Genomic DNA, 25,995 nt, shown 5'->3' on the forward strand with positions numbered 1-25,995 from the left:
GTTCTTGAACCTATGGTATTTTCACCTTTGCAATCTTCTCTTTCTTATCCTGAGCACTAATAGATTTTTTCCCTTCTTTTTTCCTTTTTTTTTTAATTTTGGTGTAGTGAGAATTTTGTGTAACAACATGGCTCCAGGAACTGCAGCTTTAGGAAGAAGAGAAAGTTATAAGGGATCGTATAAAATCATGCTCTATTATATTGAATAAAAATTAAATAACACCATACTTCAGAGACAGAGAAGGACTTTTATTAGCTGAGAAAACACACATGAAATTTGAGTTTTACATGCAACAGCACACAGGGGGGGTAGCAGGACTGAGAGAAGAACAGACCTCTTTCATGTTTTAATACAGGGAGGGGAAAAAGAGCACAGTTGAAGATCCTGAATGTGGAATTCGTCCTCTGCTGGGCAAGAAATTACATTAAGAATTAGTGCAATTTATTTTCTTCAGTATTTACACTTGCTTAGCAAAAGCAGACCTTTATATATTCCACTTTAAAACTAATTGTCCAGTTTTAAAACTTCTAAGAATCCAAGGAATGAATTTAAGACAGAGTTTTTTGAAGAAGACATTGCTAGTCCAAAATTGAACCAAGACTTAGATTAATCACAGTCTTCTGTGCAATAGAAGGCATTTGAGAATCCATCTAGTTCATGGGAAAGTGATCTTGGAAGAGCAACAAATAAATAATGTGACCTTTTGACTCTTTTAGCCCTGGAGCTGTGGTGAGTTTGCAGGCAGGCACTTGGTTCCAGACAGGAATTTTCATTGCTGCAGTGAAGTAAATCACCATGAGGAGGAGGCCTCTTTGGCCCTGTCTGCATGGAGATATTTTCAGAGCTTTAATTCTCTGTGGATGCCCCCTCCATCAGTGACAATGTAAATGAAAGCTGAATGGTAGACCTGCTCAGGAAGCCTGAAATACTGGCATCTTAAACCAGCATATATACCAGAATACCAGAAATGCCAGCTTTATCTCTGCTGTGGTCTGCAGTGGTTTTGGTTAAATCCCATTGGTATGGGTTGGATTTATCCCCAGGGCAGATTTCCTGAGGGAACAAAGCGTACTGTAGTGCCTTTCAATAGCATCATCTTGATGTGGCACTTGTAGGACAGTTCAGTTTTCCCTTCATGTGCACATATCTTTAGCAGTTCAAAGAGGCTGAATTAATGATGGGAAATAACCTTTGGAAAAAACATTGGTTTTCATGATTATTAATTCAATGATCCTTAGAAACAAATGGTTTCTAAACCTTATGCTTGGGAAAGGTAATTTATATGAAATTAATGTGGCTGAATTTTGTTTGTTTGTTTTGCTTCTGTGTCTTCCTCAGCCTCAGCTCACATTTCAGCCTTTCCTGGAGCTATATCCTCTCCAGAGCTTGTGTTAATGAAATTTGTGAGAACTTACTCTTCCTGGGAGCCTCTACTGTTCTCTGCTCTGGATAAAAGCTGGTCCATGAGTTCTCAAGTTAGTAGGGAGAAAGTTGTACTGTGCATTTGGTCTCATTTCCTTAGGAACCAGGAACAGCACTCACTTTTGTGTAACTATAGAAACCAGTGCTTTCAAGAAATGACCAGCCAGTGCAAGATTTGGGATAAAATTGAGCGTTGACAATGATGGTTTCTCCTGATGGGTCATCATGCACAAGGGAATAAAAAGCCTGATTACCACTGAGACTGCTTGAGGAGACAGTCCAACCAGGCTGGATGTTGTTTTGTTCTGCTTGATTGCCATGGGCTCCACGAGGGCTCAGCATGACGCACCGGGGTTGTCATGTGAGGAGAGTAAGAGGGGTTTGTGCTCTGTGCAGTCATTGCCAGGTTGTCCAAGGAAAATATGGGGAATACAGCTTTTCTCAGCATTGCAGTTCCTGTTGGAGAACCTTCTGCACCTACAGGCTCTTTCAGTTACTCACTGATACAGCTACGTGCACAGGCACCTGTAGCAAATGCTGCATCTTTGTGGGCTGTGTGGGCTCTGTCCCTGCCCTCAGTACAAGACTAGCCATGTAAACATGCTGAGATCCATTAAAATGAGTCCTTTTCCTCTAATGTTTGCAAAACTGCTGCTCTCATCACTGTCATCCCTGAAAGTCTATTGTGGAACAGTTCCTAGGACTCACTTTCCGAGTAGTAGAAACCCCTGGAAAAGTACCACAGCCTTTGCTGCTGGCTGTAAAAACCTCCTCTCCTTCCTCAGCATATATGCTCAATCTGAACCTGTGAAATGCTGAAGAAACAACAGCTATAAACTCACTTCACTGAAATACTTCCTTTTCCTCTTTTCATCTTCTCCCATCTGCTCTTTTCTTGTGCTTCTCTTTTTTGGTGATGATAAAGACCCCCCCGTATTCATTCTGTGGTTTTCCTCTCCCTCAGGCAGCCAGTGAAAAGTACAAATGGCATTTGATGTAAATCAGAGTAAGATTCTGCTAGGTTTCCCCTGCCCCCCTTTCTATGCTCTAGACATCAGTATAATAAAGGAGAAGGCAATGATTGCTATTTAATTTACATTCTTTAAGGCAGATGTCTTTGACCTGTGAGGGATGGGAAAACACTGGTGGATGTGGCAAAGTGTGAATGTCTTAAGTCTGTACTAAGGCTGATTTTTCATGTATTTAGGCAAAGACAGGAATGTACCCCCTGCCTTCCTTCTGCACATCATCCTCACCTGCCAAAGCCTCCCTTGTCGCCTCTTTGTGGGCAGTGATTCACGGGCTCACCAAGAACACGGCAGCTGCTGCTGATTCCGGTTCCAGGAATGGTGATGACAACTGCAGTGCTGCTCCCCCACCAGCTGAGACAGCTCCTGTAACTGGCCAGATCAATCACTCAATGAAAGGAGACATCCTATGGCTGAGAGCTGTGCCAGGGATTTTCTTGTACTGCGCACAAAAAAAGGCCAAACTAGAAGAGCTGGGTTGGCCTGACCTGTTCCTGTGCACTGGGCAGTAGAGTCTAATCCCCCACTGTGTTGTCCACAATATTTCCTCCTACACTGGCTCATTTCCCCATGATGGAGTGAAGGGAAGCAACAAGCTTGGTTCTGCCTCTTGTTTTCCCTGTAGGGTGGCTGCACACAGCCTGATGCTTAACGTTTCTTGCAGTGAAGTGGATACAGCTTTTCTCTGGCAAGACTGAGGGAACTGGAACTGCCTGTGCCACAATTTGTTCCTTGGATTCTGCTCACTGGGAAAGCTGGTGCCAGCCTTTATCAGAGCACATGATGTCTTACAATCAAGATGTAAGTGATTGCACTATTAGGATTTTTTTCCAAGTCAAAAATGGCCCTCCAATGAATGTAAAATATTTCATCCTTGATCCTACTGTCATGGTTGCATTGTACTGCTTCTGCTTCCCCAGCACATCTTCCATTTCATAGACAAAGCTCCACCATTTCATTCATTTACCATGTTTTCTATCTTTTAAATATTCCTTAAATTTCCACCACTGGGAAAACATTTAATTTACCTAAGCCTGCAACATGGTTTTGAGTCTGGTTTGTTGAGGCTTTGAGTCCAGACAACTTTATTAACAACAGTGGCTTTCTTTGCAGATAAATCCTCCTTTTCAGAGAACATATTTTCTAAAGAGTTTCACAGCTGATTATGGACACAAATAACTCATCAGAAAAAGTTACTGATACTCAGTGCTTGGCAAGCCCTGAGTCATTATCCAGTTAATGCTGTGGCACTGTGCATTTCCAGCTGTGTTGCAGTGGCGTGCAGACCTCAGCAGCTGTTGCAGAGCTCATCAAATGGCTGTTGAGCATCATCCTTGATTTGTCATAAACCTAAAGATTTCTCTGGGGACTGAATGTTATCACCTGCCACAGCCTGGCTACACTACAGTGATGCTCTGGCACTGTCGTTATCTTACATACACTGCTTGTTTGAATTCTTTCCCTCTCCCTTTTGCTTTCATTATTTTTCCTGTTTGTTGGGATAGTTGGGATCAGATTATTCATAGCCTTATGCTTCTAACTGACTTGCCTGAAAATGCAGTCTGGTGTATGCTTAGTGCTATCTGGCTTCATGTCTTCCTCTCCAGATGAGTTTATATTTAAAGAAATATTTAGATGCCTAATAAAGAGGCTCAGAACATTTTATGATCTGCTTAGGTACATTGTCCTTACAAAGTAGAATGGATTTTTAGGTGTAAGTTATGGTATGGAGAAAAGCTATGTTTTATGTAGGATTTTAATGTTTGCACTTATTCTGAATAGGACCAAACATAGACAATTTCAAAACTGGAAAGGAAATTCTGAGGTGAGGGAGGGAGGAAGCTTTGTATGGGGTTCACAGAAATGCTTTTTTTAAGAAATGTTTATCTTCAGATGCATAATACAGAACATGCAGAAGCAAAACCTTATTTCAGAATGTTTTATGCTTCTCAAAGCTTTTCCATGTCTGATTTTCCCCTTTTCATAAATTTCCCGGTTTTCTTCCCTTTTTTGTCTTTCAGACACATTTTTAGCAAATTGTTTTGGCTGAAGGAAAAAAAATTTACAAATATTTTCTGACCATCTCAGCCTTACTGCTGCTGGAAACCCTATTTCAGTACTCTAGTGCTTTCTAGAGACTTGAAAAATCCATCCCATTTTCTGCTGCAAAAGGTGCTTTGCAGATGCAAGAGATCACAGTTAAGTTTCTGATCCTGGTGGCCAGATTGCTTAAACTCTCTGTGCTTCACAAATTTTGCGATATTATGTGAACAACAATAAAGTTGTTTTTCTTTTTGGCTTCTATGATTGTCTCTGCAGGATCTGAATTATTGCAGTGCCAAATTTCAGAGCCCAGCTTTTTAACTCATCCAACACCCCCTCAAGTGTTTTAGTTTGGAAACACCTTGTTCATGTCTCTGCTAAGTGGCCCTTATGTTTGTATGGAAACCTTATCAAAAGTGATGGAAGTCACTCCTGGCCACATCCCTTCATCTCTCAGAAACACCTTGACAATAGCATTTTTCCCCCCTTAAGTTGCACTGTTATTGCAAGAGATTTGCAGTGGTCACTTCCAGGGATGCCCAAGTACAAGCCACGGGGGAAAGTATTTGTGTGCTTTCACAGAGAATTGTTGATTTTGTGACTGTACTTCTTGCAAAACTAGCCCGTCACCATGACTGGGCTGTGAGTGTCCCTGTGCTTGCTCTATAAATAGCCTGGGTGGACAGAGACCAAACAGAGCACTTAAGCAGTAAGGACTTTTCTGTTGGGCCTGCTGGGTTTGTGCAGGTTGCCATTGTCACTACCACAAACAGGCTGCAAAAAATATTTTCAGCTGCTTGAGATAAAATGGGCAGAGGAGGAGACTTTGTATTGGCTCAAAACATTGAGATGCTTTCAGGCCAGAAATGTTCTTTCTGCTGCCAGCCCCCTGAAGACTTCTTTGGCCTGAAGACTCATGTGTTACAGCTTATATATTAGCCCAATAAAAGATTCACGATCTGCCTTGTCTTGCTATCAGTCCATCTCCTAAAAAATGTTGCTGTAGCTAATGGTGGCTCATATTTGATCTCTATCCAGGGTATTTTAAGGCTGCAAAACCATGTAGCAGGATAGGTGTCTGTCTCAGTGCTATCCTCTGCCTGTTACTTTGTGTGCTTGTATTAATGACGAGATATCCTGCAGCATTAGTTGATTTACATATTGAAAACAAATGTTTTTCTATTTCTCTGCCTTGGGGCTAGGAGTGATTATTCCAGCCTCTTCAGTGTACAGGAATCTGCATCTGATGAGGTCTCTGTTCTGCTGTGAGCCCAACATATGAACTCAGTTTGCAAATTCATCTAAGAAATGCTAAAATCGGCACCTAGCTCTGCAGGTACCTATACCAGTACTATCCCATGGTCAAAATCCTACTTTGCTTTAGAAATGTAGTTTTTTTAGACTTGGTCACTTGGGTCAACATCCTTCTGTCTTTTTGTTTACATCTTGATGTTTCAGTATCACCAGGATACATTATTATGACCCTGGGATGCAAACAGTCCACTGCTGATGGTTTTTTTTAGTAACTTGGCAATGTTATCTAAAGCAAAGCAGACTCTTGAAATTGAGACATACTGCAATTCACAAGGACAATAAAAAGTATTTGTGGTACAGAGTATTTCGCACATTTGAAATCTCTGTTGTATCAATCTTAATCAGAAATGAGTGCCTGGAGCAAAAAAAATTGCTGTTTAATGTTTCTGATAAAAGTAGCATTTGCAAAAAAATACATTTAGAAATGGTATAAGAGTTTCACACAGTAGCCTTAACAATGTTGCTAGTGTTGTTTATAAATATGTGGTTAGGGAGATATAAAATTGTAGATCACTGACTTGCTAAGTTATAACATCATTTTCCGAGCTATTTAGGTGTGTCGACTGAATGAATGTTTAGAATCCATGCAGCACATGTAGTAAAAATTTGCATGAAGACCATATTGATTTCAGGTGCAGGGGAAACATTTCAATGCAGAATAGATGGGCTGTTGGATTTATCTGTATTCTAAGTTGTGAGAATGCAGAATTTGCCCAAGGGACCTCTTCTAGTCCTAATGTGAGCTGGTACAAGGCAGTGGGAGGCATTGCATAGGAGATGGTATCAAACAGCTGCAAGCTGCAGCTATTGGGTTTGGTCCCTGGCCTCTCCTCTATATCCCAGCAAGGCATTCCATGGTGGATTCCATCAAATAGCCTCGTTTCTAGCCCTTCACACAAGGGAAGGCTTCTCCCACAACTACACTCAGAGAGGTAGAAGTAGATGTTACTCTTCAGTCCACTCGTGGCACGAGTCTAGTGTTGAGTACCAGCACTTTTTGGTGGCTGCATGCTGGTTTTGGCATTTGGGGGCTGCAAAGTTGAGGTACCGGCAGCTGGAGAAAGCACAGTCCTGGCAGAGCAGTGGGTCAAGAGAGGACCTGCATGCTTAGTGAGTGGGTGGTGAAGAGAGCTGGAGGAAAACAAGCATGGGCACATTGCTATTAGTTGCAGAGAAATAACAGGAATTGCAAAAAACTGATGCTCATGTGGTGATGTATCTTTTATGATGAAGTGCCTCAATTTGTCAAGATCATTTTGAATATTTTTTTTCTTCAAGCCAATGTCAAGATCTTTTTGTGTCCTCAGTCTGGAGCTCATTAAGTGTATGACGCATGGAAAATTCTGTTTATCTCTTAATAATGTAATACTGGGGAAAACAAACTCTTAACCCCATTTTCTGTTGGACACCTTCTTCACTCCACATTCAATTTATTTCATATATGTGCACTCAAACATTTGTAAATATGTCTCACTGTGTCTCAGTGTGGGTTTGAAAGTTGCTCTGAGCAGAATTCTCACCTGGGCATTGAGAACAAAATACATAAGCCCAGAGCTTTGTCCATCTGAGATGGCCTGAGATGGAAACACCCCCTTAGTGCCAGTGTTACAGATGGTTATTTCTCTGGAGGGAGATAGCGAAGGATGCAGTGCATTTAGGAGTTTGTTGTTGCCTTGCTTCAAAGTGAGAAGAGAATCAATAATTTGTTAGGCTGTGAGCTGACGTCTTGTCTGAGTGCCAGCTCCGGTGTCCTCCAGGATAAGCTGCCAAAATGTCTGAGGGAGCAAAGCGGGATGTAAATTCCACAAGTCATTTTCCTGAAACTCTTATGTGGGAAACCTTTAGAAGCCTCTCAGTAAGGACAAAATCCTTCCAAGCTTATTGCTTGTTTGAGCAAAATTCCTTCTGAGGTCAGTAGACCTAATCCTGAAGTCTTATCACTTGTTTACCTTGATGGGATTTGAGTGTGTGTGGGGGGAACAGAGGGTCCTGGGACAGGGTGTGCTGGAAATGCTTTCCTGGGAGGCTGGAAGAAGCCTGCCAGGCTCTGCAGAAATGCATATTTGAAAGGAAGGCTTGCTTCAGTAAAAATCACCTTGGTTTCCCACTTTCTCAGCAGTGGTATAAAGGGTAGGTGAGGATCCATCTTTTCTCTGAAGGCTGTTTGGTGTCTGTGGGTGGCCCAGCCCCATCTCTCAGGGCCAGTGCATTTCACAATTCCATGTGTGTGCTTCTAAAGTGGTTTGTATCTCAAGCTCTGGGTTTGCCGTGTGGCTCTAGGGAAAGAACCTTGCAGGGGGCTTTGGAGCAGGTCTGGGCTCTGCTTGCCCCATGTGCTGTCATAGTGAAAGCCCATAAAAGGCCCCTTGTCTGCATTGCAAGTCATGGCTTGCCAACAGTGCCCTCAGCAGAGATTCCTCCTGCCTCTCTCTTTTCCTCCCCTCTTTCTCCTTGCAAATTGAAATCTATCTCCTTTATAAAGGACTCGGCCTTTATTAGCCGAAGATCATGCCTCTTTATTAACCTTTCAGTAAGGCTACATCAGCTGAGTGAAACGCCATTCAGCGGGGCATATGGTATCATAAATGTCACTGCTGGTGTCACACAGCTGTGTACAATTTTGTTTGGTTTGAGGCTTTTTGCTTTTCAGTAAAGAAATGGAAAATGTTCTTTTCTTCTTTTCTGCTTTCTGGTGAGTGACTTATAAACAGTCTGTGTGAAATTGGCTCTGGAAAATATAATCAGAAAAATATATAGGCTGTTGCATTGTTTTTCTGAATTCCAGGTCATGGTACATGGGAGATTCTGTGGTAAAGTTTCATTAAAAGTAAAGAAAGAACACTAAAAGCCCTGCTGCTGATCCAGGGAAAGTAAAACTTTGTCAAGACAAGTAACACTGATGCTTATCTAAAGCACATTACTTACATTCAACAGAGTTCTACTTCTGGCATTTTCTATAACTCCGTGAGTTTAAGAGCCTTTGACTAATTAAGAGGAGAGACATTTTTGCCATGCTGCCATAACCCTACTGGAAGAATAATTTTTAAGTGTTTTGCTCTTTGTGGGCATGTGAGGCCAAAATTACAAATAAGTGTCTGTGTAACTATACATATATATTTATACTGACATACATAAATATGTAGACATGTACATATATACACACATACATAAATATTGAAATATATATATATATATATACACACAGATATATGTGCTCAGATTATATCTATGTCCATGTCCATATTTGCTAAAAATAAAGGCTTGGAAGGGGACAGCTTTATTGGTCAGAATGTAGGTACTGTTAGCAGTCTTCTAGGTGGGTCTCTGGCTGGGTTATAAGTTATTTGCAAGTTAATAATGGAAGAATTTCAAGAGGTTTGATCCTACAGGTGAAGAAGTATGTGTGATTGTGTGACTGCATGGGCACTCATGCAGAAAGCAGCTGGGAGGCATGTCTGTGCTTAACCTGAACACACAAATTTTATTACTTCTGTCCATTGATGCTGATTTGCAATATGGGAGGCTCAGCCTATTAAGGTAGCTCAGAAATGTCTTTCCAAAATGGAGTTTGGTCCAGGTCCAGAGAAAGACATAACGGAAAGGATCACAAGTAAAGAAATGACTGTGTCAAATTGCTCTTGAACAGTGAGAAGGTAAGATGTATATGCAAAACAGCTGAGTTATAAGAATGTGTAAGTGAAGGGACAGGCAGCACAGTTGAAACTCACAACTGCATTAACCTTACTGGTGTTGGATGCCTAACTCCACAATAAATCCTGTAACCCACAGCTCAAGATTTAGGAAAAAAGAAGAGTTCTTAACTTCATTCCTGTTTGACAGCGTGAGCCAGTGCCTCTCACATCACTGTGAACCTGATTGCCAGCTCTCTCTGCCAAACCCTTGGGCAGTACTGAGACTCAATGGGTTTTTAATTCCAGGTAAGGTGTTTGTGGTGCCACCAGGGAAGTGTCTGGTCTGAATCAGCAAATCTATCCTGAGATGAGTGATGGAAAATGAAAGCAGTCAGGAAAAGAAGTATTTGTTGATGGAAGTTATCAAAACACCACTCATTTTAGTGAAGGCTGAAAAACAGCTTTTTTAGGATAAGAGAATTTACAAATGTATCATTATGCTGTTGCTAAGGTCACACTTGTAGCATCATGCACCAAGATGCATCTCTTAATGTCAGAAACCAGACTCCAAAGGAAGACTTCACCATTAAAGGAGATACAGAAGCAGGAATGAATTTAGCCAGTTTCATCTAGAGAAATGCTTAATGGCAGGATGATCATCTTAAGGGTCATTTAATACCAGGAAAAGGAAATGATACATAACACAAGTAGTAGCACAAAGAACAGTGAATCCAATTTAATAAAGGGCAAATTCAAATTGGAAATGAGGCTAAACTTTTTAGATGGTTAGGGGCTGGCAGAAAGGGAAATCGTTTGCTTAATGAGGTAGTTATGACAAACTAGGTAGAAATACTTTGTTTTCCGAAATCAGCAAGTGTGACATTCAGTCTTTCTTGCCTGATACAGTGGGTGCAACAGCAGAGTCCAGTGGTGTTTTGTCAGCCTTGTCCATCATGACCATTAGTTGCATTAATAATCCATGTTTCAATAAAGGCACTACGGTAGCATTGTAGAATCCTTCTTGTTTCTCTAACACTGCAGAAAGAAATTGGATGTTTTGTTTCTTCATAACATGAAACAAAAACTTAAGTGTGCTGTGGTTGTAGAGGTGGTGGAGATTTACAGCCTCGTGGCTTTTGTGCCTGTCAGAACTGTGTTATAGAAAGGCTGGGGCGGGACTCTTCATGGGGTTGTGAGGGGCTTGGGTGCTTTACTCTTCTCTGTTTTGAGGACAGTGGACACCTCAGAGGCACCTGCTGGAAATCCTACTCTTGTATTCTGCTTCTACTGTATCCTTAAGCAGAGCTGACCCCATGGCTGTTGTTACACAATGGGTGATCTTAATTCCCGACCTGCAGGGCTTGCTGCTCCAAATGGGCTCTTGGGCTCCTGCCTGCTTAAGGACATTTTAGGAGCATGTCTGAAAACAGCCTTGTATCTGTGTTGCCAGGAAGGCTTTATGAAAAAGAGACTACAAATGCATACTGCCAGAACCTCACATCTGAGTAAAAGTGAGCCGAATGTATTTCCAGTGCAAATTTACTGGAATTGGTGAACACTGCAAGAGCTGATACTGATATTTAAATCAGTGATTCTGATACAATAAAGACACATGATTAACAAAGCTGTTTATCTCTTTGTAGCACAAATATACAGTTGATAGCTCTTGCTTTCTTTTAAATATGTTGATAAGCACAAAGTACCTAATTGATGAGGTTGCATAGGGATCCCAGCTAACAATTAATGATTGCCAACTGATGAGTTTTGCAATGTCTGAAAATGAAAGGGTAACATTCAGTGCATGGAAGTGGGTCCTGTTGTCCAAAACAGCTGATGATTACTGTGTTTAAGAAACAGAATTCTCATAAGGATTTGAGCTGCTCAAAATTTAATGCAGTTTTTCTAGGACCTTGATAACCATCAGGAAATTAATGTAAAACTGTGATCTCATGTCATTTGGAATATTAATGGAATAATCTGATGGGCAGAGCTTGCTAGGGATCTAACTGTACACTGGAAAAAAAGTCTTTAGTCATTGGTCTCTGTCAACAGCAATGGAAGTGGAGAAGACAGTAGATTTTATTCTGTAATTATCTGAAATGAAAATGGGAGGTGTCCTAAAGAGAAATAGAGTATTGCTTTTAGCAAGGAAAATAGGTCAGCCTAAGTACTAGCACTGGTTGTTATATGCTACTATGGATGTGTGTGTTAGAAAGCTCTCTGGAAGATTAATTTATTCCTGTAAAAACATTGCTTTATTGAGATCTTCTTTGAGCTTTGAGATTTTCATTGGAGAAGTGGAAAATTAGCAGTTTCCAGCTACCAGAAAGTTTCAGATGGAAATCTGGTTTCCGATGTAATTTCTTTCCCCAGTGCAAACACATAAATACTTTCAGGAAATTATCTGTACTACTGTGGACATTATTTCCTCTGCAGTACAAATGAGCCCATTTTTGTAATCTGTCCTGTCTCTTGGTTCTGCAGCATCCCTTACTGGATGTATAAGTCACTTTAGCTGTGAACTCTCACTCCAGTTGTGAGATTTCAAGTTTTTGCTTCTAGGTTTCTGTTGCAATCAAAAGTTTGTATGTTGCTTGGAGGACTTGCCCTCCCAGTTGCTCTCAGATCTTCCCTGCTTTTTGGTGAAAATTAGTAATAAAGTGTTTGTGACGTTCTGTGGAAGCAATGGCAGCAGTTGCACTTGCAGTAAATGTCAAAGAAAGAAGCTGTAAAGGCTGAGGAAAGTAAATGTGAATTATCAGGAGTCAGCACAAGAGATGTTGGTGCAGTAACTCAATTTTTTTGGCTGGGGATAGTCATAGATTTAATCCATCTCTCATATGAGGCATTGAAGCAGTTGAACAATAACCTATGAAAGTTATACTGGTGGTGTTCCAGGACCATAGGAAAAAGAATACTTACACAATGTTTTGCCAAAATATTTTTTGGACCTATGTAGCACATGTCAGGTGTTTATCAGCTACTGTGTAGCATGTACTGGACCCAGCTACATAACTGATTCAAGCTTTAGTCTTTTATGCTGTGACATTGAGTTGCTCCTTAGGGTGCAAATGCCAGGTGGTCTTCCCCTAGCAGACCTTATCATTTATCCCTATGTAAAATGGGCAATGCTTTGTGGGATGAGGGAAGTCTTTCCTGTGTTGTTAAATTAAGGACTTACTTAAAATATCTTCTGTCCTTTAAATAGGTGTCAGTCACATTTTTTTGGTTAGATACCATAGACTAGTTCTGTGTCTGCTTTGGGTCTGCACTTGAACAGAGTAGTTCATCACTGGGGGAAACAAATCTTTCTGTATAACTGTTTATGACTCTTCATTTTATCTGGGCTTGTCAATGTCTGGCAGATTCTCCATCCTTGGTGCCATTCCTCTTCAGGTCACTAACAGAGCCACCATTAGCTCTGCATATAGTGGCAGGCTTGGGGATTTCATTACTTTTCTGAAGTTTCCTTCACACTTTTTTGGGTTTTCTTTGAAATTTATTTTCTTTATAGGTGAAAAAGGGTGGGTTCTGCTCTGAATCTGGTGTTTGCTCTGTTCTTAGCACTTGTAATTACTACAGGAAAGCACTGACCTGAAGTGGGGCTACAACTGTGCTTAACATTTCTGCTTGGAAAAGCATTTATGAGATGCTGGCATATGCATCTCATTTTGATAGGTTTACTTGTACTGTTTAGAACAATCTGAGGAGACTTATAATTGCTTGTTTTGCAATACAGACACAAAGAATTAAGTAAAGACTTTATAAATAATCTCTTTTTTCCTCTAGCCAAAGAAGCACTGTCATGTTTTCATATATCAACTTATTTAGGGTCAAAGTTTGACTTCTCTCTGCATTTTATAGGCATATATAAGTGCTGCATCCGAGTAGTTCACAGAGGGATTTGGCACTTTGATTTTTAAATGCAGTGCCAAAAGTGTGGAGGGAAAAGTGTAGCTTGATTAGAATGGAGCCTATGCAATGACAGGAGGTACATTTTCAGCAAAAATTACTGTGAGAGGAGACGATGACTTAGGAAACCAATTGCAATTAAAATTGCTGTAACTGAGTTGATACTAGAGGCAGAAAACTGTTAGCTTTTGATATTTGCTAGCTAGGCAGAAACAGAGAAAATATATGGAGGAAAGATGGCTTATGTTTAAGGCTCTACACAGGGACTCAGAAAATTGACTTCAGTTCCTTTCCTGCCTGCCTCACAGGATGCCTCTGTAGTCTTGGGGATGATTACAAAGTTTTCACCATATGTTTATGCTGCATCTAGTGATCTGGAGCCCTCATTTTAGTTAGGTTTCATGAAATTCTAGCCTACCAAGTAATATTTACTCACTTGTGTATACCAGAAAGTAAAAATAATTGGTCCTTGGAAAAAATAAACTGAGTCATGTTTACACTGAATATGGATTCTGTGTCTTGGTCAGTGATGGAAGAAAAGTAGGCCCTTCAGAAATTATGACATATCAGACCCGGATAATTTAAATTGTTTCAAAAATTTTTGCGAGGAGGGAAAAGGGAGAAGGGGAGGTGGTGCTTACCACAAAGTTTATAAGCTATTTTCCCAGGATCTTTGTCACATAACTCAGGAAAGAGGAAGGACATGAAGCAGAGAGATCCTTCCTCAAAGAGGACCTTATAACACCATTATTTGTGTCAGTGAAATACAGATGCACTTCTTTTTTAATGAAGGAAAAATGTGCCTTTTTTTAAATATAGATAAATCATCCCCAAACAAGCTTATGTGAATATTAGAAGGAAGAAGTCCAAAGAGGCATGCCAGAGAAGGAAGTTTGCAGAGTCCAAGGGATTCAGGGAAGACTGCAGTGGGACTGTGTCTGAGAGGGAGCGTTTACATCACCCATTTTTGACGGGTTTAACTTCTGGGACTCTGACCTTGGACTGCTGCCAGGACGTTTGCCTTGGACTTGTCCTCTGGGCTGGTGAGTTAGTGATGGAATGACACATGTCTCTGTTGGACTGAAACATGATATTTTCAGATGGCTCAGTGTGAGGGGTTTTGGTCTCTGATCATTCTGTCTCCTGCTCCAGTGATGAGAGGATATGTCAAGTAGTTAAAGCAAAATCTGGGAGCTGGAAGACTTGGCCAGTGCTCCTGAGGCTGCCACAGCCTATCTGTGATTTTGGAAAAGGCAAAGAATGACAGACATTAGATGCAGCATTTTCCAGTGGCTCAATGACTTAACTCTGCTGTCCTTAGACTCAGTGGGACTTTCTCTCTTGACTTTGTTGGGAACCTTATATTTCAGACTGTCTGTAAAGCGTGTATGTTCCTCTAATAATTTGGTTATAAAAGAAATGTGTGCCTGCTGAAGTGCAGGGAATTGATGCAACTTTTTAGCTGCTATATAAGGGGTGGGCAAATCACAGTTAACAAAAAAGGTGGGTCACTGCTGCAGGCCCTGTTTATATACTACTTCAAATCCAAAATAGTGTTGTTGTGTTTTGCCAGAGTTCATTGTTACACAAGAACCTACTATTTCTCAGTTACTCAGGACAGTTAGATATGATGTAGTATAGGCAGGGGAATGCTGAGTGGAAATTGATTAGTTTGGTCCTAAAATATATCCCACAAAAACTCAACAGATTTTCCACAGGAGCACTACAAGAAGGTACTATTTATAGTTTGTGCTCATTTTGTGCTGTCTGAAACTAGGAAGAGTTTCCACTTTGGAAAGGTTGTAGTTGAAGTTTGGAAAATGGAAAGGCATTTTTAAATTCCTTATTGAAATTTTTTTTTTTTTATTTTAACAGGAATATAAAACGTTTCTCTTTGATTTTGTAGAATGATGGACCCAACACAGAATTTTCCAGAACAACTGATCTGGTCTGATCATGTTGATTTATTTCCCTTTGGTCTGTCTGGCAAAGACATATGGATTCAGAAAATGTTTTTCCAGGGGAAGTGTCAGTTTCAGTCCTGCAGACAGCTCCCAGGCTGGGAGTCCTCAAGTCAGGAAGGAGGCTGCAGGAATCAATCAATCAAGTGGTGCCATTAGCAGGCAACAGTCTGCAGAGACGTGTTCAGAAAGCCCCAGAAATCCCAGATACACTGTTCTTTTGCAGGTTGCTATACTGAGCATAGACTTGGTCATCTCACAAGGGAGAATGGGATCATATGGCCTAACTCTGCTGCTGGACAAAAATACACATCCAGAGGGACAGAGTGCCACAGTGCCTAGAGAAAAAAGGAATATTCATGTGCTTCTTATGCTCCAGAGGCTTGCTCGAGCAAGTGTCTCCTGTACCCTGGGCAGTCTAGGGGCAGAGGAATGTTATTTTATTGAAAACTGTTTGACTGCATATCAGGGATCCTAAAAGCCCTGTGAGTTTGATCTTAAAACTTGCTTGGACTTCCAGTACCTTGGTTTGTGGCATGGCTGTGCAGGCTGGGGGTCTCTGGCCTGTAAAAGCACTGGCCCTGTTGGCTGCTTTGCCCGTGTCCTGCAGCGTGAGCTGGTGGGAACTGAGAGCAGCCGACAGGACCGGCAGCACAGGCTTGGTCCCCTCGCATCTCTTCTTTGAAAGACCTGGCAAAACCAAAAGACTGGATGTGTCAATGTCAACAGATCAAGCTTTAATCAAAAAAGAGTCATGTTGGAGATTTCTTGGGCAGAGCTGCTCTCAGTATCCTGGGTCTGGCTAAGAAACAATTTGAAAGGTGAACTTGGCACAGGGGCTTTTACTTCTTTGATCTGCCTTGCCCAGACTGGTACCTTCTGCACCAGAATGGTGCAGCTGTACTCTTTGGAGGAAGAATAGAAATTTTCTTTAACTAAAGATGTTTGCAGTCATTTCCTATCTCTCCTTGAATTCTTTTCATATTCATATTCATATTCATATTCATATTCATGGATTTAGTGCTAATGAGAACAATATGTTAAAAAGATCACCTGTCACCATATCTTGGAGTAGCCAAAGCTGGGGAAAGAAGTAATGAACAACAGCTCCTTCTGAATTTTTGACTCATCTAATCACCTGAATTAATCAGTGTTAAAGAAACGTTGTAGCGTGGTGTGACTATCCAGGACACTCTCTCTGGCTCCATGACTTACCCTGCCTTGCCTGTGTGTCCAGTGTGCTCTGATGTGGGATTATGCTCTGTCCTCAGATGCCTGCCATACTTAATGCTGTGTAATCAGACTGAATTCAGGACTAATGTTGGCTATGACAGAAAACTATTTCCAATCAGCTGTAGGTCTAGTTTAGGCCTTTTATGATCAAACTTTCATCTTCAATTTAAATCCACTGAAGGAAAGAGTTTATCTTTCACACCTCTTGAAAGGAGAACCTAGAGCTAATATTGTCTTGGAGCACTATCCCGGACCCTTCCTCAGTGACCTTCCATGCATATGTACGTGATTTTGGTGACAGTGTTAAATTAATAGTCATGGCTGTGTGTGCAAAAGGCAGGAATGAAAATAATGCCTAACTTGAGGGTGTTCTTGCAAGCAATGAGGAATAGTGTCTGGGAGGCACCAGCTCGTAAGTTGGGGTTTCCCCCTTCCCCCAGCTGTCCCACTGGTTTGCTGTAAAATCCTTTGCAAATCATTCACCTTCTCTGGAGGCTCAGTCTAGCTTTTGTGCAGCAGGAACAATGATTCCTTTCAGCTCTGCATCCACAGTGGTGATTGCACAGGGCTAACGAGCAGTAATGCAGCCTTCAGGGAGCTGCAGCGCTGAAGCCACTCTAGCGAGTGTTTTGTGCTGGGAGAAGAATAGATCCTTAAAATATTTAATCAACAATCGCTGGGTATATATACCCCCACTTCTGGATTAAATACTCTTAGTGATTTAGGGCTCTATTATGTCTTTGCCTTTTTTGTTTATCTCATGTTCTCATCAATCGGAGCTTCACTTTAGACCATGATAAAGCACTTTAACCATGCTTTTACTGGCTATAGTTGTTAGGAAATCTTCTGCATATTTTTAACCGCTTTAAAATAGTGGTTCCATTCTCACTTTCTGAACTATCTTGACTTTTTTTAAAGGGAAACAATAATGAATTTCCATATGGGTTATACCTTGTAAAAAGATTATCTCAATTTGCTCTTTTTAGAAACTTTTCAGAAGGGAAGGCACTGTCCCAATGCACAGAAGCAATTTTTCTTTTCAATGGATCCTGTGACTCAAATCTAAACCTTTGCTCTCAGAGGAGCACTTTTCAAATGTTTACTTAATGCTTGATTCCTGATAGGCAGTCTGGAGAAAAAAACAGATGAGGTGTTACTCCTGAAAGTTATACTGCTTTATATTGTTTGAAAGGCAGAGATTGAACTGATTTGTCTAGCAGCTTGCCTTTTCTCAGCTGGGGGAAAAAGTTCCTTTGTAGCTCAGGCTTTTATCAACAGTCTAATAAAAGTGTTTTATATATATACATTAAAAAAATATACAACATATAAAGTCTTTTATCTTGATGGCTCCAAAGTAGTTGACAAATTTGTCAAGTAATTTGTCAGCTACTTTCCTCAAAAGTTATCTCTTACTCCAGAAAGTTATCATGGAGGTATTTCTATGATAGGTGAAATTATTCTTGCTACTGATAGCTTTGAAATAACAATCAGACTTGTAATGCATGCACTACAAAATTTTAATCTATGAATTTTAGAAATGTCTTTCTAGGCCTTTTTCCTAGCTGAAACAGGTTGTTGTGGAAGGGCAAAAACTGCATGAACTGATGGGGATGCCTGCTCCTCTGTGGTACCTCCGGACCCATCCCAGGCTTGGAGAGGAGCCTCTGGGCAAGAAGTGAGTTGTCTTCAAGGGCCTCGTGAAGTTCCTCACAGCAATTTGCCCTTTACCTCACTAGTGACACCATGACCTTCCATGGCCACTATATATCAGCAGTGTTTGCCTCTTCTGGAAGGGCTCTGGATACATATCCCACAGGCACACACACTCTGCATCTGTGAGGCTTCACCAGAGGATCCCTTGGCTCCTGAGCCTTTCCCCTGTGCAAGTTGTTGGCGACCTCCTGAGCAGACTGGTTGCAAGGTGGCTGAGGTTTGGTGAAGGGATCCGTGGCAGCAGTGTGTTAATGGACTCAATGCTATTTATTGGCTCCAGCGGATTTCGCTGCGCCCTTGGCGCGTTCCTGCTTCCTGTATGAAACTTGGCTGAAGGAGCCAGAACTGCAAGACATCATCCCAGATTCCAGCTGGGATGCGTAACTTGGCTACATGACACTCTCCCCTCTTTACCCCCCTTAACTACTTCCCATGTTAAATAGTTTCTCAGGACTCAAAGGGGAAAGAGGAAATAATCTCCAGGCCAATGATTCTCATAAGTAGAAAAATTGCATAAATAAATTAGCAATGATTAATAGGAAGAAATTGTCACTTGTCTCACTTGCCTGGAAGCTGTAGCTTGTTGAAATGACAGTCTTGGTGTCAGGGGGTTGGGATGCAGAGAGTGAATGATGGGGGTAGGGATTTATTTTATAGATATTTTCAAATTGAATAAAAAAAGTGTAATTTATTTTCCTTTGCTGCAGCTTGCTCCAAATTTTCAGTTTTACATTAATAGCTGTGGGAACAGCAGTTCTTACTGCCATATACTTTAGCTATTAACACTGTGTCTGGTTTGACAGTACATCTCTCAATTTATTTTTTTTATTCCCTTGTGATCATAAAATATGTATCAGCCTTCCTTTCTAATCTCCTTTGGCATGTCCAGCTAGCTATTTTGTATCTTTCCTCTGTTTGAATTTGATTTTTCCAGCAACTTATACTTAATCAGAAAAAAGAAACTCTCTATTAAAACTATTTTTAAAAAATTTGAAACCCGATTGAATTCATATTTAATGGAATGATTTCTCAAGTAGCCACTAACAGCTTTCTACCCAAAATGTTTGCTTCACTGATATTTTAATTGCTGTAATAATCAGCATTCTGAGTACGAGGTCTTTCCTCTAGCTCAGTAAATCCATACTGGCTGAGTAAAGCATGTCTGTGATTTATGTGCAGATAAACAGCTTTGGATCCTATCCAATCACTTCATCAGTTTTAATTCGGCTGCCTAATCAGTAGCAAACAGAAGGATTGTTTTTTGCTGGTTTGGTTGTTGGGGTTTTTTGCTTTATTTTGTTTTTAACAGGGTTGGGGTTGTTAATACAGGGTTTGGCATGTTCTGCAGAATGGCACAAATAGCTCCCCATTTCTCATCATCTTTGTGTCAAAATCAGCTGTAACTTTCTGAAAGAGTTTATAAGAAGGGGATGAGATGCCAAGCTGTGCCTTTGGGCTTTCGTTGGTATCTAAGGAACCAGGCAGATATGCAGTCTGAACAGCGAGTCTGCTCTTATCTCATGGTTAATAAAGGATATCCCTCAGATGCTGAGAAAAGTGGAAGAGCTCATACAGAAGATTTTGTTTACTCTCTCTGTTTAGGGGTTGATGCCTTCAAAATCATTTCCACAGCAATTACTATATTGCAGTTGCTGTTGGTTACTATAGGCAAAGTGGCTTGGGAGGGTCCTGGGAGGTGCAGGGGGCACTGTGGGGTGCAGCTGTGCAGGAGTGGGACAGGAGAGCCCCCTCCCCCCTTTGCACCCTTAGCCTTTTGCTCGCTGCACAAGCCAGAGGGCTCCAGATTATGCCAGACCGAGGCTCTTTGAGATTAAGGCTCGTGACCACAGTTCCTGACCTCATTTTTGTCTACAATAACCTAAGCAAATGCCTGTTAAGGTTAAAACACTGCACCATTTACATTATCATCTATTAGTGCCATGTGTTAAGAGGTGAAGCTTTCTCTGATTTATAAGCAGCCTCTGAAGGATTACAGAGAGCTACCCCATTTTGGACATCAGATCTAGGGCAAGCAATACCATCTGTAATAGCAAAGCTTACCTAAAGAGCTTAGAATGGTTTGAGTAGTAAACCATGGCTGTGTGTATATGAACCTTGTCAGCTCTCTTGGCTGCTTCATTTCAACGTGTAACTATGCCTGGCCACTCCATTTACACTGGGAAACTGCAAGAGGTATTAGTAGCTCTTCCTCTGTATCAGTTTTTTTCTTGTTTCCTGTTTGCTATGCAAACAAGGAGCAGACTTGGGAAAGCTGTGCTAGGCTGTAAGGGTACCATTGGAGTGTTTATGGGGCAGATTGACTGGGAAGGGGACACTGGCATTGCTACTGCATCTTCTTAGGGGCTCACATCATAACCCAGTTGACACATACCACCTTTTTTCCATGTCAGGTTAAATCCTCCCAGCTCTGTGTGAAATTTCACTCTTACTGAGAATCTCAACCAGAGCTGCTCCATTCAAACTTTTTGGCTCAGCCTTAATTCCTTGCACACACCCATAGCTGTAGGACTTTAAATAGACGTTTGAATCATCGTGAAATTCAGAGAATTAGGCTGGGCTGGAGGGAAGGGCAGGGCACTGTGTATGTGGCATTTTGGGATCAGTTCTCTGTGCAAATGGGGGTGTCCCAAGGGACTTTGGGTGAGGTGTGTAATCCATCTGCTGTGTTAGATTTTTTTATAGCTTGCAAAAGGGCAATAACACCTCGTTGCCTTTGACTGGCCCATTAATAAAGAGAAGACATTTAGACCCAGTGGTGGTTCCGGTACAGCTCCACCTCTGCTAACAGCACGTACTGGGCTATAAAAAGCAATGCTCAAAGAGTTTTCAAAAATTATTTGGCAACGTGTGTGGAGGGGGAAGTTTGGCCATTATACTGTTATTTATATTATGTTGCTTCTTTTTAACTGATGACAGCCTGTGGAGGGACTACCAGGCTTGGGATTCTCCTGGCTTTGACTGAGCACAATCTATAGCTTTGGTTCTCTTAAACTTAACAGGAGCTCTGAGCATTCCTGTTAAATTTCATGGGAAATTAACTTCAAGAGTCCTGAAAGATGTAGACTATCCCATCTGTCTATCTGCTGCTTTAATGGAGAGATGAGAAAGGTTTCATGCTGTAACTCGGCAGGGAATTCAAATGTCTGAGAAGAAATTTCAGGAGATGGCTCAGTGTCTTGCAGATCAAAGGGTTCATTTAGGCAATCCTCGATTCTCTTGCAAAGGGGAGCTATTATGTTTAGAGAGGCAGTGTGCAGACCAGAATTCTTCTGCTGATGAAACCTAGAGTTTGCGCTGTCCAGTGGCTTTCTGTATAGGAAAGACTACCTGCCAATCCTGGAGGTTTGAGCTAACAGATGCATCTTGTTTTCTCACAAGCTGGTGTTCTGGGCTTTGATCTGCCTCCTGGGATATCACCAAAGGAGCATTTCCACTGCCACCATTTTAAAGAAGCAGGAGTTATCTGACAGTGAAGACTGAGTCCTTTTGGTGGGTGCTCTGTCACCCTTGGGTTCCTATGGGTGTCCCACCTTCAGGATTCAGCCCTGGCAGAACAGCTGCAGAAATGTTCACATCTTCATCCCTTTCCTGTGATTTCTTTCATAAGAAAAAGACTGATAGAAGAAGGAGGGAAATGTGAAGAGTCTGCATGCGTGTTAGTCTTAATATGTTGAAAGAGGAGATTGTGAGAGCCTTTTCTGGGTTATGGAAATGTGATGAATGAGGTTTCTTGAAGGAAACAATTGCTTCAGTCCTCTCAGTGAACTGTGTGACTGGTTCCTCTGTTTCTGCAGTTTGGTTTTTTTCAGATGGCGCTACATTTATCATGACTTTCCTTTATAATGTTTTTTCATATTTTCCCTTTTTACCCTCCCTTTCCCTTTTTCCCTTTCACTTTTCCCGATTCATACTGTATAGAAGCCATTGTTCAAAAAATAATTACCAGGGTGGTGAGAAGTATTCCTATGGCTAAAGCCTTATGGCCTGTCTCTGAGTGCAGCACCTTAACCTACAGAAGCTCTCTGGCATAATATAGAATTTTGTCAGATCAGATACTAGTTTCCCTAGAAAAAGCATTTTGTCTTTTTAGTATCTCTATTCCTTGTCTATGACGTAGTGTTAGCAGCATGTGCTCCTTCTCAGGAGCACAGTGAAGAAAAACCCATCTGGTTTGTGAATGCTCAGACATTGCTCTAATGGAAGTCCTGTAAATAACTAGATAAATTATTTCATTGAATTTGTCTGTCGAGCATAATAGGTAGCAGGGTCAGAATCTCTTCACAGTGATTAATTTCTTACTGGCTGAGTGGGATTTGTGCTCACAAGCCATTGTACAGAAGTGTCCTCCAATTTCTGCTGTCTCTGTCTTTTCCCTGCCTACACTTTTAGATCTTTGATCTCTTGCTGGTGAGCTCCAGGGAGCAGAGACTACCACAGCCAATGTCTGCACTGTGCAATGCAAAGAGTTCAGGCACAGAGTGGGCTTTTTGGTGCTGCCATAACCAAAGGATAAATTAGCATGAACTAATCTAGAATTTGTTAGAATTTGTCATAATTTTTGCCTTCTTACTTTCAGGAGACTGTTGTGGGGTTTGTATAAGACATAAGGGTGAAAACAGTGAGAAGAACCTTTCAGATGTGGGTTTCTTGAGCAAATTTGATCGTTCTGAGCTTTGCTTTTGGTGTTTCAAAGAGAGGACTTACGGCTCACAGCCAGTGTGTAGACTCTCTGCCCTGCCACGCCTGCTGTGAGACTGGGGGCAAATTGTGTAGGCTGCACTCACACATCACCTGGCTGCAGTTCCTGCATTTACTTGAGCAGTTCAAGTAATTCTGGACTAAGCTAAGCACATCTGTAGTTCAGCGGGCAGAATGGAAGATGCAATGAACTCCAGCAGGAGTGAATGATCAGGCAGGGTGATGGATGGTGGGGACAGGAGTGTTCCCTAAGACAGCACTGAAATGAGGAGTAAGATATGTGTTCACAACCTATATTTCTCACTGGTGCAAATCTCCCACTTGGAAACTGGGCCAAGAGTGATTACTTGTCTTTTCTGTGAGGATGAAGCATTTAGGATTATGGAAAGTTCAGAGAGGGCTGCAAAATTTCTCAGTCAGATTGATTGTGTTAAAATATTTATTGTTTTCACAAACATTTTCTGCTACCTAATCCGTGAAGTAGGATTTTTTGCAGAAAACAAATAATTGCAGCTGAAGCTAGTTTTGAAGCAACCTTCAGGTAAGCATTAAGGAAAATTTTTATATTGCTTTGTGGATAAACTTAAATAATATTTTCATTACATTTGATTTCCAAATAATGTCAAAATTCTCCTCTATCTGGTAGAAGATGTAGTTAGAAATATCTGCTGAAGACTCGTTTTCTGGTGTTTCCACAGGTCACTTAAGATTCTTCCTGGAGCGTGACTTCGAATATGACACTTCAGTAATGCAGAAGCTGTAAGTAAATAATGTCATGATTGCAGCCCTTGTTTAAGAGCTGTTTTTAGACTCTTTCCAGAGCTTTGCTAGAACTCATCTTTGTTAGAATCTGTCTACCTCACAACAAGCTTGCTGGGAAGTCACTGAGAGAAGACATGGTTTCAAAGTCAATCGTGCCATTTTCGATGCTTTGCTTTATTAGTTTCTTGTTTAATCTAAGAACTCCAGTAATGGTTGCCTAATCTGCAGGAAGAAAGCCCAAGACATCTGTCAGTATTGCAGGAAATGTTACAAGCAGACAAAATTAAAAATATCTCATTAGCCATTATGAGCAGTGAATGAAATGCAATGATACATTACAAAAGCTGGCATGCCATTGGTTCCCAGGCACAGAACAAAGGCCTAAAACCTTCCTCTGTTCTTGATACTGATTTAAAAGACCTACAAGAAGCTGAACAAATGAACCCTAGAGGCTGCTGACCTGGTAATGTATTTGTTGGCCTTTGATAACTGGATGTCAGAGTTCAGTATCTTAGGAGTTTTATCACAGAAATATCTCACAGAGATATAAGCAATCACAGAGATTGCTTTTGGGCAATACCTGGTTGTGAATGCATGAAAAGGATACAGTTTCCTTTGCCCTCTCAACTTTTTCCATCTTTTTCTAAGGTGAATTAGGAAGGTGCTAATTTTGGTATCTCTTTTCTGAATTCTGCATTGTTTTTCCTAATCAAATCTCTCAGATCTGCTCAATCTCCATTTAATTCAGTCAGCCACTCAACATCCAAGCCTTTTGTAATAAAGAGAGTGCTAATTTTTCCGTTTATTTCAATTGTCTTTAGTCAGGTGTTATCATATAACTCAATCATCCGGCATTGGAATTTGTAATTTAATCAATAAAGGAGGCCATTTTTCTCAAGAATACCAAGGAAGAAAGATCTTGAGGAAAATGCACAGTGAAAGGAAGGTGAAGAACAAAAAAGGGTGATAGGAACTGTGGTTGGCATTTAATAGCTGCACACCTTGGTGGCTATACTTGCCTGGCTAGTAGCAAGCAAAAGAGGTATCACTACTTTAAAATTAATGGATATAGTGATATTGCCTGTGCACTCATCTTGCAAAATCTAGAGTGACAATCATGGATAATACTCAAGTTGCTATGACAATCTCCTTGCACCATCTCCAGGTGTTGGCAACTCCATGATAAGCAGTACTGTTCACACAAGCAGTTTGATACCAAGAGAGAAACCAAGAAAGAAACTTTGCTGTGTGAGCTCCTCCAGCCTTTCTGCTCACATGGCTTTTTATTGTGTTGCTGTTGCTTTCGATAAGGGCAGAGGAGGCATGGTCTGCAGCCTCCCTTGATGTGATCACTGAGGTGCCCAAGGCTTTGCAGCACAGGGCTGTCCCTGCCCACAGTAAAAGGTGGCTGCGGCCTGTGAACCTGCTCTGTCCCTGCCTCCGGCTTTGCTCGCAGGGCTTCTGCTGCCCCAAAGGTGTGGGTGGTACTGTGCTCTGCTGGCAGGATGAGGGGGTGGCTGTTATTGCTAGCAGTGAGAGCTGTTCTGATTTCCTGCCCTGGCCCATCTGAAAGAGCATCTCTGCTAGTTCTGCCCGAGGTGTGAATTTTGCCCCAGGGGTGAGGTTTTTTGCATTCAGCCCCTGGAAGACAACATCTCTTTTGCACACTGCCAAGCAGCTTTGAGCAAGGCCTGCTTGGGAGAATGAATGTCCCACTGGAGAAGTGTAGGTGCAGTTTGTGGTGACTGGGAGTGGGGCTGTGGCCCAGCCTCATCCCCAGTGGGCACAGCTGTGAGAAGCAGGTGAGCAGCACTGACAGCAATGAGCCATGGAGTGCCCAGGGGCACTGACCAACCACCAAAGGAACAGAGGGCACACAGGTACCGTGCATGAACATGAGGGGTATGAAAGGTTGGGCTAAAGGACAAGATGGAGCAGATGCTTGCAGCCTTCTGAAGTGGTGTGATGTTGCTCTGTAGGGGCAGATGCTTGAAGCCTTCTGATGTGGTAAGGTGTTACCTGTATGGGTGAGTGCTTAAAGCCTTCTGAAATTGTGTGGTGATACTCTGTGTATCGTGGCTATCTCAACTGTGACATCTGCTGTGACAGAGAAGCACTTCTGCTGGGCCATGGCACTTTCCTTGGCCCTTGACTTCACTGTGAGATTGCCTAGGCAGGTCTCAAATATCAGGCCTCTGTAGAGTCAGCTGTGGTTTTGCTGATAAATTGCTTATAAGTATTATGGTCTCAACTTGG

At 41.5% G+C, this 25,995-nt stretch overlaps 1 protein-coding gene and 1 long non-coding RNA gene across 7 annotated transcripts in view; one reads left to right on the forward strand and one right to left on the reverse strand.

Annotated features, from left to right (window-relative positions):
* Positions 1-25,995, reverse strand: part of LOC137476932 (uncharacterized) — a 541,698-nt gene that overhangs the window by 441,259 nt on the left and 74,444 nt on the right. The window lies entirely within an intron of this gene.
* SEMA5B (semaphorin 5B) overlaps positions 1-25,995 on the forward strand; it is a 280,124-nt gene that overhangs the window by 71,234 nt on the left and 182,895 nt on the right. For 5 of the 6 annotated variants that reach the window (XM_068195396.1, XM_068195400.1, XM_068195401.1 and 2 more), the window contains exon 2: positions 23,676-23,736. The gene's annotated coding sequence lies outside the window, so the exon portion shown is untranslated. Of the gene's footprint in view, positions 1-14,189; positions 14,395-23,675; positions 23,737-25,995 lie in introns of those variants that run through there. The other variant, XM_068195395.1, reaches the window with a different exon arrangement.

The sequence above is a fragment of the Anomalospiza imberbis genome, chromosome 7 (genome assembly GCF_031753505.1).
Source record: "Anomalospiza imberbis isolate Cuckoo-Finch-1a 21T00152 chromosome 7, ASM3175350v1, whole genome shotgun sequence".
NCBI lineage: Eukaryota > Metazoa > Chordata > Aves > Passeriformes > Viduidae > Anomalospiza > Anomalospiza imberbis.